Genomic DNA, 10,535 nt, shown 5'->3' on the forward strand with positions numbered 1-10,535 from the left:
GGTGAATAATCGTTAACACAAATCTTGAATCGCAGCGAAGAAAATAATTTTCTCCCCACCACCATATCTCGACAACGCCTATATTTATCATTTCTTCATCTATGCTGCATCCTGACTTCTCATCTCCCAACTACGTCGGCGGCCTTTATTTCCTCGTTTTCCCTTCGCGTAATCCGCCATGTGTTCGACGATCGCATCGTTTATCCTTACCTTCCAACTTGGCCGACACGTACGAGCGACGGGGAGGGGTCGGCGAGAACCAGGGATCGAGGAAAGGAGAAGAGAGAAAGAGAGAGAGACAAATGGAGAAGAAACTGGAAGGAGCAGCGCGGGTGGTATCGACCCCTGCCAGACTCTCTCTCCGTCCGAGGGTGGTCGGGCGCCGTGGGGATGGAGAAGGGGAGGCGGTGACGTCACGGATGTGCGAAAGAAAGGGGGGAGTTGAAGTTGGCAGAGTAGGCCGACGCACACATCGCCGTGTCTCGATCGTCGAGAATCGATTTACGATCGCGGCGCATACACGGCTCTCCTTATCTCCCTCTCGATCGCTTTTTGATCGTCGAAACACCTGCTGACTGCCTCGCTGTCCGAGATGGCGAAGTCAGGTTTGCAGTCGGTCGCCGCGTGTTGCGAGTCGAAACGCTGACCGATAACGGTGGGGCAGATGGTGGGGCGAGATTAAAGGCTGTTACCCATTTAACGACGCCACCCTCGCCATCGAGGAGTACACGGGTTATTTATGTACAGGCTTTTCGAAATAATACAAAAGTTCGTTTTTTAGAAGTTTGAGAGAAGAAGAGAGAGATTGTTTAAAAATTTGTTTGGGGGGTTGATTTAGAAGTGGCGAATCTTTTGGATGTATCTTTGAATGTATCTTTTATAATAAATGTTTGCTGTGTGCGATGATCAGTTTAGGCAATGAAAAATTAACAAAGTTCAGAATTTGTTGAACAGAAATAACAAGGATATATTTTATTATTCGTTTCGATTATAACTGCAAGTTTAAAAAATTGGTTGGACTTTTTGATATTTTCATCGAAACTCTTCACTCTTCACGTTTCCAAAGTTTTGTGATTGTAATTATATCGGCAATTATTATAAACCGGTAATAATACCGGTTAAACGATGGCGTTCTTTGCACGAATGTGCGTGATATAACGGGGCAATGAGGTTGCGAGTATTTTACTGCGTACGTGTGAGTGGAGAAAGAAGTGTGGGTGAGTCGCTTTGCGTATCGGTATTGGTAGTATAACGACATTTTTGGTAGAAATATTTGACCGATCAGCGATGCTGATTGCGTTGCTCGTACAGATTATACCGTGAAATAACCATTATAGTGATTATTCATTGAAATTTGATGATTATTCATTGCGTATTGTTGTCTTCCACGTGATTGATAACGAAAAATTAATAGAATACCCCCGCGTTCGCCGGGTATATCCATACGCATTGAGATGAGTATCGATGAGATTTTCGTTCATCGCGATAATAATTGCTCGTATTCCGAAATTCAATCGGATTTTTATTTATTCAATTGCGAGAGATCCGTGATATTAGAACAATCGAGTTTCATATTTAAATATAAATTATACGAACGGGTAAAAAAACCTGAATATTAAAAAATATCGACACGTAAAGTGAATGGGCATGAAATCTATGTTAATTTTGCCGAAAAACGAATACACAATTTTTCTCAAATTGCAAAAATATTACATTTCCTATCGAGATTAGTATCGCGAATTTTTCTTTCCATCCGTTAAATTTTTTTCCGTTCGAAACACGCGACAAAAAAACTGAAAGTCTTCATCGTTCGATTCCATCAATGAATCAAGCAGTATTCCGAAACAAAGCTTAACCCCGTATCATCCGCCATTACCCAACTCCATCAACGAGTCGGCAGAGTGACCCAAAACAACACTTTATTCAATTTGATCGAAAACGGAACGTTCTCTAATCATCGAATGGACGGCAACTTCAAAAAATAAAATATTCCATTTCGTTATTTCATTGATCGTTTCGTCAAAAGGAATCACCACGTACGGCTATTTTCGTTATTCACAAATCAGAACATTCAATACCGGTGACGCGTTATAGAAATTTCCTACTCCATGATACTACTCTCGCGTCATAAACTATTCAAAAATAAATAAACGTGAAAAAGAATTTTCTCCGATATTTTTTTTTTTTTTTTTGCATTCACTGCAAATGTTGCGCTCACAATCATATTGGATTTCGTTGTATTTTTCGCCATTTTTTTTTTTTCATTCCACTTTTGACGTCCCATGCAACGTCTATTAATTGATGAAAAACAATTGAGAAAGAGAGAAAGAAAGAAAGAACGAAGTATTATTCTCGAGCTGAAAGGGAATCCCTCGTCGATGACTGTCAGCTTCTTCCCAGATCGTGACGGTAATTCGATTCTTTCGTTCGAAAGAAATTTCTCCCACACACAGCCTTAACTCAGCCACGATCCACGGACCGTTTCCGGAAATGTACTCTCGCGGACGCATTTCCCTCTCGCCGCGTAAATGCATTTCGCTCTCACCGCACTCAGCTTCGAAATTACACGAGACGTTTCGAACACGGTGGCTACGAATCGGTGGAGCGAATGGCACGGCGAATAATGGGATGTTTATTGTTACGCGAGCTGCTGTTTGAAGCTGCTTTTTGCGAGTTTGTTACAATTAGACGATCCGAAGGAACAATAAACCGTTTTGTGCCGGTGTGCAAATAGATGGGAAATCATCAACGAGTCGACTCATGTGGATGGATGTTTGCAGCTGGGATCGAGAGGAATTTGACGAGAGTTGGGAAGAATTTTCATCAACAGGAAGTGTGTTTAAATTGGAAGATTGCTAATGGTGCTTGTCTTCTTTGAGCATCGAACGAATCATCAATAGGGACTTGATTTTGGATCAAATTTAATTCGATTGTTATTCGTGCTTGTGTGTATATTACACACGTGGTATAATTATAATTAGTTTTACGATACATTATTATTTTTATAACTTACGTTACGATATGGATCGTCTCGAGAGTGATACCGCTATCATTAGTGGACTCATCGATAGCGCCATCTAGCAGCAGGACCGTGCTTTAGATGCTTTAGAGATAAAGCGGAGGTTAGGTTAGGTTGCTACGATTAACTTCGTCCAATCTTCCTTAAGAGTGACCTAAATTTCTTTTCGATTGATTTTTATCTAAATCGATCCTTGACCTTCTTCTCGAGACTAAATCTTTTTAGAAACAAGGGCAGAAAATTCTTTCTTATCGATTATTTATAATAGAACCATTATATTACCTTAAGGTTCTTTTGAAAAAGATGCAATATCAAAATGTGTTGAGATTTTTTTTTTTTTTTTAATCTTTAAAACGTGCATCATTTCGTTAATTATTTGATCGAGAACTGTTTCTCGATTATCTTGTCTTGCCTTCTCCCCGTCCTCGGACAAGGATGTCCATCTTTATGACAATCAATAAGAAAAAAAAAAAAAGAAGAAAAGAAAAGATAGGTACGAATAGAAGCTACTCGTCATTGCGATTGGAAAATTATCTCCTTTGAAAACTCGTGTTACATCGCCAAGTAAAAGGGACTTGCCAATATTTTTAAATCGAGAAGATGTCTGGTGACTGGCGTCGCCTCAACGGGACGTTTCACGGCCTCTTTTCTAGCCTGTTCGCGGATATTCACGAGCGGCAACGTTGAGGAGACGGTTTCTGTCGAGGGTCGTACGAAAAACGTTTGAAAAACCTGAAAACATTTTTTGAAATTTATTTTGGGCGCGATTGATAATTTGAAATTTATTTATTTATTTTTAGGATTTTTTTATTGGAGATTAAGTGATGAAGTGAAAGAACAAATTAAATTATTTATTGGAACTTACTTTTTTAAATTAAATTACGATTAAATTACAGAAATTACATACAAGATTCAAATTTATCCGTGTGCGCATGTTGGTTTCCTTAAGTGTAATTCACTGTTAAATCATCGTTCCTCGCTGGAACGAATCGTTCGCAGATCCAATCGTCACAGAAGGAATTGAATTGCTAATTCAGACAATTATTCCCTGCGGTTATTGGTCATGTAAAATTGAAACGATCCCCATGTACTCGCCAAAACGATCCAAGTCTCGTTTTCGATCGCGGTGTCACGACGACGGGAAATATAAAATATTACAGGAAGGAAAAGAAAACGAAAAACAAAAGAGAAAAAGATGAAGGTGAGAACAAACAATCGCGAAACAAGCAGTTCGAACACTGGATCTTCCATAAAATGTTTACTGCATCGTATATACGTTCATACGTTCCAGGAATTTTTTTTTTTTTTTGACATTGTTACGCGTTTTACGAGATTTTTACTACGACTGTGTTTCACGGGCGAGCAAGCAAGGCTCAACATATGAGAAAAATCGTTCGAGGAAAGGAAAGGCAAATTTCGCGTCGTAGCAATTTCACCGTGTGCTTCCCTTCGACGCGTTCCTCGCGAAAATTGACGCCTCTGACAACCATGATGGAACGCGCCTATAAATAGAAAGTTTACCTAATTATCCGTAAAGTTTATCCATCGATCATGCCTGCTCGTAAGTAAGCGCTCAAGCCGCCAAGCAAATTTAAAAAAAAAATCCTCTCCTTCGCTATTTCGATTAACCAGTAGATCCAGTTCAAATTTGTCTCTTTTCCTCGTTCGAGGAAGACAACTCTCGAATTCCGTTTCAAACGTCTCCCGAGGAAAAACTTTCCTTCCTTCCTTTTCCAGACGAAGAAACTTGCAGAATGAAATTAAAACCAAAATGATATCTTTCTCTTTCGTGACTAAAAATTTCTAGACTGTAATGCTTCTTTCGAGAATGATTCTTTGATACAGCGAGTAAGGAGAATTCGTGTTGGATTTTAGTTAGTTGATGCGAAAGGAGAGAGAAAAAGGAGTATTGTTCTGCGAAATGGTATTTGGAGAATGGCCAAAAGTTGTGCAATTAAATGTGCAAGTGAAACAACAAAGATTCTAATAGAATATATAATATTATTGTTCAAGAAATGTAATATATGAAAAGACTTCTTCTTTTTTTTTTTTTTTATAAAATCAATTTCTACTAGATATAAATAGTAATAAAATGAAGTTGAGTAACAGAAACTCGATGGCTCATATGGTTAAATTCTTAGTTGTCGCCCGGGTAGATCCGAGTTCAATTCTCGATATTCTAAATTTCCTTCGATTCGCTTTTTCATCTCACGAAAAATTAACCAATCTTCCAATTTGTCTTTCTATGGCATCCAATGGTCAATTAAACTGCGAAATTTCAAGATAAAAAAATATTATTTATGGAGAGAAAGTGTAATTCATCCATGCATAGTTGTCGAAAATGTCGAGATTAAACAAAAATATATTTGAATGATAGGAGGAGAAAAAATTATAGTACTTCGAGGAAAGAGATTAAAAAACAAAATTCTGCATACACAATATATGATTAAACAAATCCATATGTTTTAAAATCTTATATTGATTATTCGTGTCAATTGATTTAAATTCGAAACGATTTCAAGCGTGTTTAATGATGCAGAGATCGGTACATTGAAGTTGATTTCACATTCACGTCATAAATTCTCTCCGATACATATTATATATACATATTAATAATATGTGTGTGTGTGTTTGTGTGTGTGTATATCAAATTATACAGACGCATATGTAAAATAATATACCTCGCAAAAGAGAATAATAATAATAATAATAACTATATCAAAGTAATTCACCTGTATCATCATCTACAGTGATCCAATCCACGTACACATGAATGGTCAGATAACAGTAATGACCGGGGAATATATATATTAGCTTAATATAATCCGTCTTGATTGAATTTCGGTGAATAATACGTGATTGCAATATTGGTATTGACATTGTGTAATGCAATCGATACCGCGAATCAGAGTGGCGTTTATCTTAAAAATTAGCAACGTATAACAAAAGAGAAAGAGAGAGATATTTCTAAAATCTTGACAATTCCACAACCAATAAATATATATATATATATATACACATTATCACAATGTAACATATATACAAATTCTCACAATCGATTCATCCTCGATTAATATAAATGCCGCACTTAAAATTAGAAAACATTTTATTACAATCATATCTCTATTATTTCAAGAACGAGTCGAGAAAGCTACTTCGAAATTCCATCGATGCACTTTTTCACCCTCTCACACGGATCATCCCTCGATCGTGTGGATATCACGATGCCCGACACAGACGTTTATTACACAGGAGAACGATTGGATTTTCTATACGAATACGAGAATACGAGTAGAGGAGACCTTGTTTGGCGCATCATCGACCGAGAGAGCAACGATATTTCGATATTTCGAACTACCTCCAAGAGATTGCTAACCTATAAATCAGAGAAACGAATTTTTCTCCTCCCCTCGTCCATGTCTTGGTCACTTTATCCCATCCACCGTTCCCTTTTCATTCCTTCCTTGTACCGCTCCATACCCCTTCTTCTTTCTATTTGTCTTCCAGATTCATGCAAATAGGCAGTGACTCGAAGTTGATGCGAGTTACCGGTGAAGAAGATGTATTCGTTCGAAATAATGCGCCATAAATTCGTGGCAAGTTTAATGTACCATTGGCTGGTGGACGGTCAGGAGAGGGGGGGAAGCGCTCGTAATAAATCAGCTTTTCGTCCGTGTGTGCACGCGCTGGGGGGATGGAACTGGGTCGACTTGCGTTTCGTCATCGTTAACGGTGTCGTTCTCACCCCGTCGTGACCGCTTTTAGCGTTCATCGGTGGAGAAAGAGAGAGAGAGAGAGAGAGAGAGAGAGAGAGACAGAGAGAAGGGGGGAAGGGGGAGAGAGGGAGGAAGGGAGAGAGATACGACTGTGTCACGAACAATGAATCTGTGTTTCGTGCGTTGCGTTTCCTCTAACGTTCCAGAGCGGAGAGCATGAATATTCACCGATTCGAGCCTGTGAACTCCCTCTAAATGTGAGCCACGAAGGAAAAATTTTGCCCTTTGTATCGTCGCTCGTTCCACGTATAAACTCGTCACAGGGTATTTCGTGGAAACCTCGACCATCTAAAAATATATACATATATATATATATATAGATAGATTCAAGAGTGACAGGTATTCCATTTACATTTCACAAAGGGATCGAGATCTTGGCGGCAGATAGAAATATACACAGGCCATTAAATCATCCACTGCGAAACACGTTTAAACACATGAGTGGAAAGTCAACTGTGTAATATCATTAAGGTGTTAAGGTATTCGTTATGATTCTTATTTATTCGTGTCGTGAGTTTAAGATACAAGATTTAACGTTAGAATTGAATTTTTAGTTTTTATGTAATTATCGAAAGGATAGAAACAGAAGGGAAATTGGCCAGAGACATAGATTGCAAACATCCTGTAGGATCAATCGCCGACTATTTTCCGCCCTTCAAAGTGTACACTGCATAGAATCACGCTCGATATTGCGGCGCACAAAAGCGAAATCACGCTTGCGGCTACCGCTTTTGAGGCGCAACCGTCAAAAATAAAAAAGCGTTCGGCGTGCACAACGATGCAAACAACGAATAGAAAAACGAAAAGAGAAAAGATGAAAAATAGCCCCTTAATTGAAATAAATAAATCAATAGCGTGTTTTAAAATTTTAATTATCGTAGAATCACATTTAATTATAGAATGTAATTACGTATTCTCGTTTTTCTCGTGATCACCGAAACATATTTCACGGAAGAATAAACGAATACGAATTTCTCAAAAACAAAAAGAGATTAGCAATCGCAATTTCATCCCAATTATAGATCAGATCAGGGAATAAAACTCTGTCGAAGCTCTGTTGAAAAATGCATTATTATCACAAACCCTATATTCGTTCAGGATTTTCAACCAATTTTCTCCACCCTTTCCCAAATGCAATATTCACGAATATTCGCCGCACAAAGTTCGCATTCGAACGAAGAATAGAAAAAAACATATATATATACACATTCCTCCTAATTGAAACAAATGCCCGAAAACTAAAAAATTCTAAAAAAATTCAGGTTCAAAAAAAAAAGGAAAAAGAAAAGAGTTAATCGCAAGAAGAATCAGATGTTGCAAATTACAAATTTCCTATTTTTTCGTCCCTAGGAAACGCATAGAATCACGCTCGCGGCGGCCGTTTTCGAGCCAATAACGAAGAGTTTCCCGCGTGCAACGGCGATACAAACGTCCCCCTCACGCGTAATCCACGGCTCGCGTGCGGGGACGGTAGAGACGGGGCGGAAATTACGGTGTAATCCTATTTTTGCACGCGTTACGTGTTAATCTTTACCAGGCGCTGGGGACCCGTTGCAATAAAGTATCCCACCGTTCCTATTGGAATTCCTGTTCCTGCGCCTCTCGTAAATCAGCCCCGCGGACACTCTGGATTGCTCTGGTTTGCGCGCCACGGCAATTCGTCCTTTTCCGCCGCGAAAAAGTTGCGCCTTGCCGTTGTTGTTTCCCCTCCTTCCTCCCCTGCGTGTGTGTTTTTCACGCTGTTCCTTTTTTTTTTCTTTTTTTTTTTTTTTTTCATTTCTCCATTCATTCGAGGGACGATGATCGACCGGATTGTCGGTGAGAAAAATTGGCCGAATTTCGCGATTTTTTTTCAAATCTCTCTGCCGAGGATCTGTGCTATTCACGGAATACTTGGCCATTCTCCGCTCCGAGGATCGACGATGGCTTGGTATCGAGTTTTCCAGAATTTACGGCCGGGAAGAATCGAAGGGGTGAATATAATCGCGGTGTCGAAGAAGGGATGGGCTTGGCAAAGACTGGAGATCGGTTTTTTTTCGAGGTTTAGTTCTCTGCGCCTAAGTTTTTGTCGAAGATTCTGAACTTGTATTGTATACCTTAATTACCTTCACCTTGTAGAATCTCTGAGAGAGTTGGGATCTGTGTTGCTACGCGATTATTACGGGGGAAATACGGTTTAGTTCTAGTTGGAGCAACAACTTCGAACCACACGTTTTCGAAAGTTTATACTTTGGTGGTTCGATTCTTGGGTTTTGGAGGGGAACGAATACCCTTAATTGATTTATCCGTTCGTTCATCCTCGATGTTGAGAAATGATCCTGAGATACAATGGGAGAGAGAAAGGAGGAGGAGGAGGGTGGAATTCAAATGTAATCCAGAAAAAATGCATTAAGGGGGAAGAAAAAGCTGATGGGGGAAAGGCAGATTGTCGAGTGCAAAGAATGAACGAGTAAGGGAAGAATTAAAGTTAAGGCCACGGTGAGAAATTAAAAAATTAGTCTACATGAATATTAAAGTAATGTTGGTTAGATGAAGAAAAAAAGAAGAGTGGATGGAAGAGAGAGATGGAATATCCTCGTGTAGCACGTGTTAAGAGGAGTTATAAATTATGTCGGTAACAGAAACCACTCGATACATTTACTGCCGTGCCATAGAGTGGCTTCGTATGTCCCCTCGCGCTATCAAATATATATACCATCAGCATCTAGTACCTTCTTTTGACAAAAATATCTCGCACGCACAGAAAGAAGATATTCCCATAATATTTTCGAAAAAAAAATCAATTTCGAAAGCAACCGATTAACAAATTATCCAAAGTTATCATAAAGATAAAACATCGCAAACAGCGCTGTTCTCCAAGAATCGCGATTTCTTTTCGGGAGAAGACGATGGACAATCGTGAATTTTGAAAGAAATCGCCGAAGTATCCAATTTCAATCAATTTTACAATTCCTAAAACCACAATTATCCTCGACACGAGCTCAGTCTCGGTATATACGTGGATCAAAACCTGATCTCTCCTGTGAAAGTCGGGGAGTTTTTGGATTCCGATTCGAGAACAATGGCGATTGCCAGGCAAACGTCGGCCGCCTTATCCAGAGACAGAGAGACCGGATGAAATTCACGAGCATGTTTGAATTAAATGGAAATGTAAACGCGGCTGTAAGTTCGTGTGTACACCTTTCCGTACACGTGGATCCACGAGGAGGAGGGAAAGTGTCCCCTGCCTCCTCGTGCGGGCCACGGTTTGCTCGTTTCGAGTGTTCGCTCCCACGGCGGCCACTCCATTCCGTCGCTCTTTTTCGAGAGGCCCCTTTGTGCCCCGCCTCTTCTTGTTTCAACCGCGTTCACCGCGTTTATTGTTTCTTCAAAGTTACCCGTTTCCCATCCCAGAAAAGGGGAGGAGGAGGAGGAGGAGGGAACTCGTTCCACCAAGTGTGAAACACCTCCCTGAAACGTTGATACGTACGCAATTCTCGGGGGAAGAGAATTATAAGACACGAAGGAAGGTATCATTAATCTTTTCCACGCTCTGATATCTAACAATCGATGCCTTCGAATTCGAGTTTTCGTTTATTTGGACGGACGACTTAGACAGAATTTCTAGATTTATCTTTGAGATTAATTAATTTTTTTATCATCTTTTGTAACAATAAAGTTGAAAAAAAAGAAATCGAAACGTACGTATTCACAGATAATTTGAAATCGCGCTGTGTAATAAATGCATCGTTATAAAAGAA

Source organism: Apis florea, unplaced genomic scaffold (genome assembly GCF_048593485.1).
Source record: "Apis florea isolate Af1SG1 unplaced genomic scaffold, ASM4859348v1 contig_2272_pilon, whole genome shotgun sequence".
Taxonomy (NCBI): Eukaryota; Metazoa; Arthropoda; class Insecta; order Hymenoptera; family Apidae; genus Apis; species Apis florea.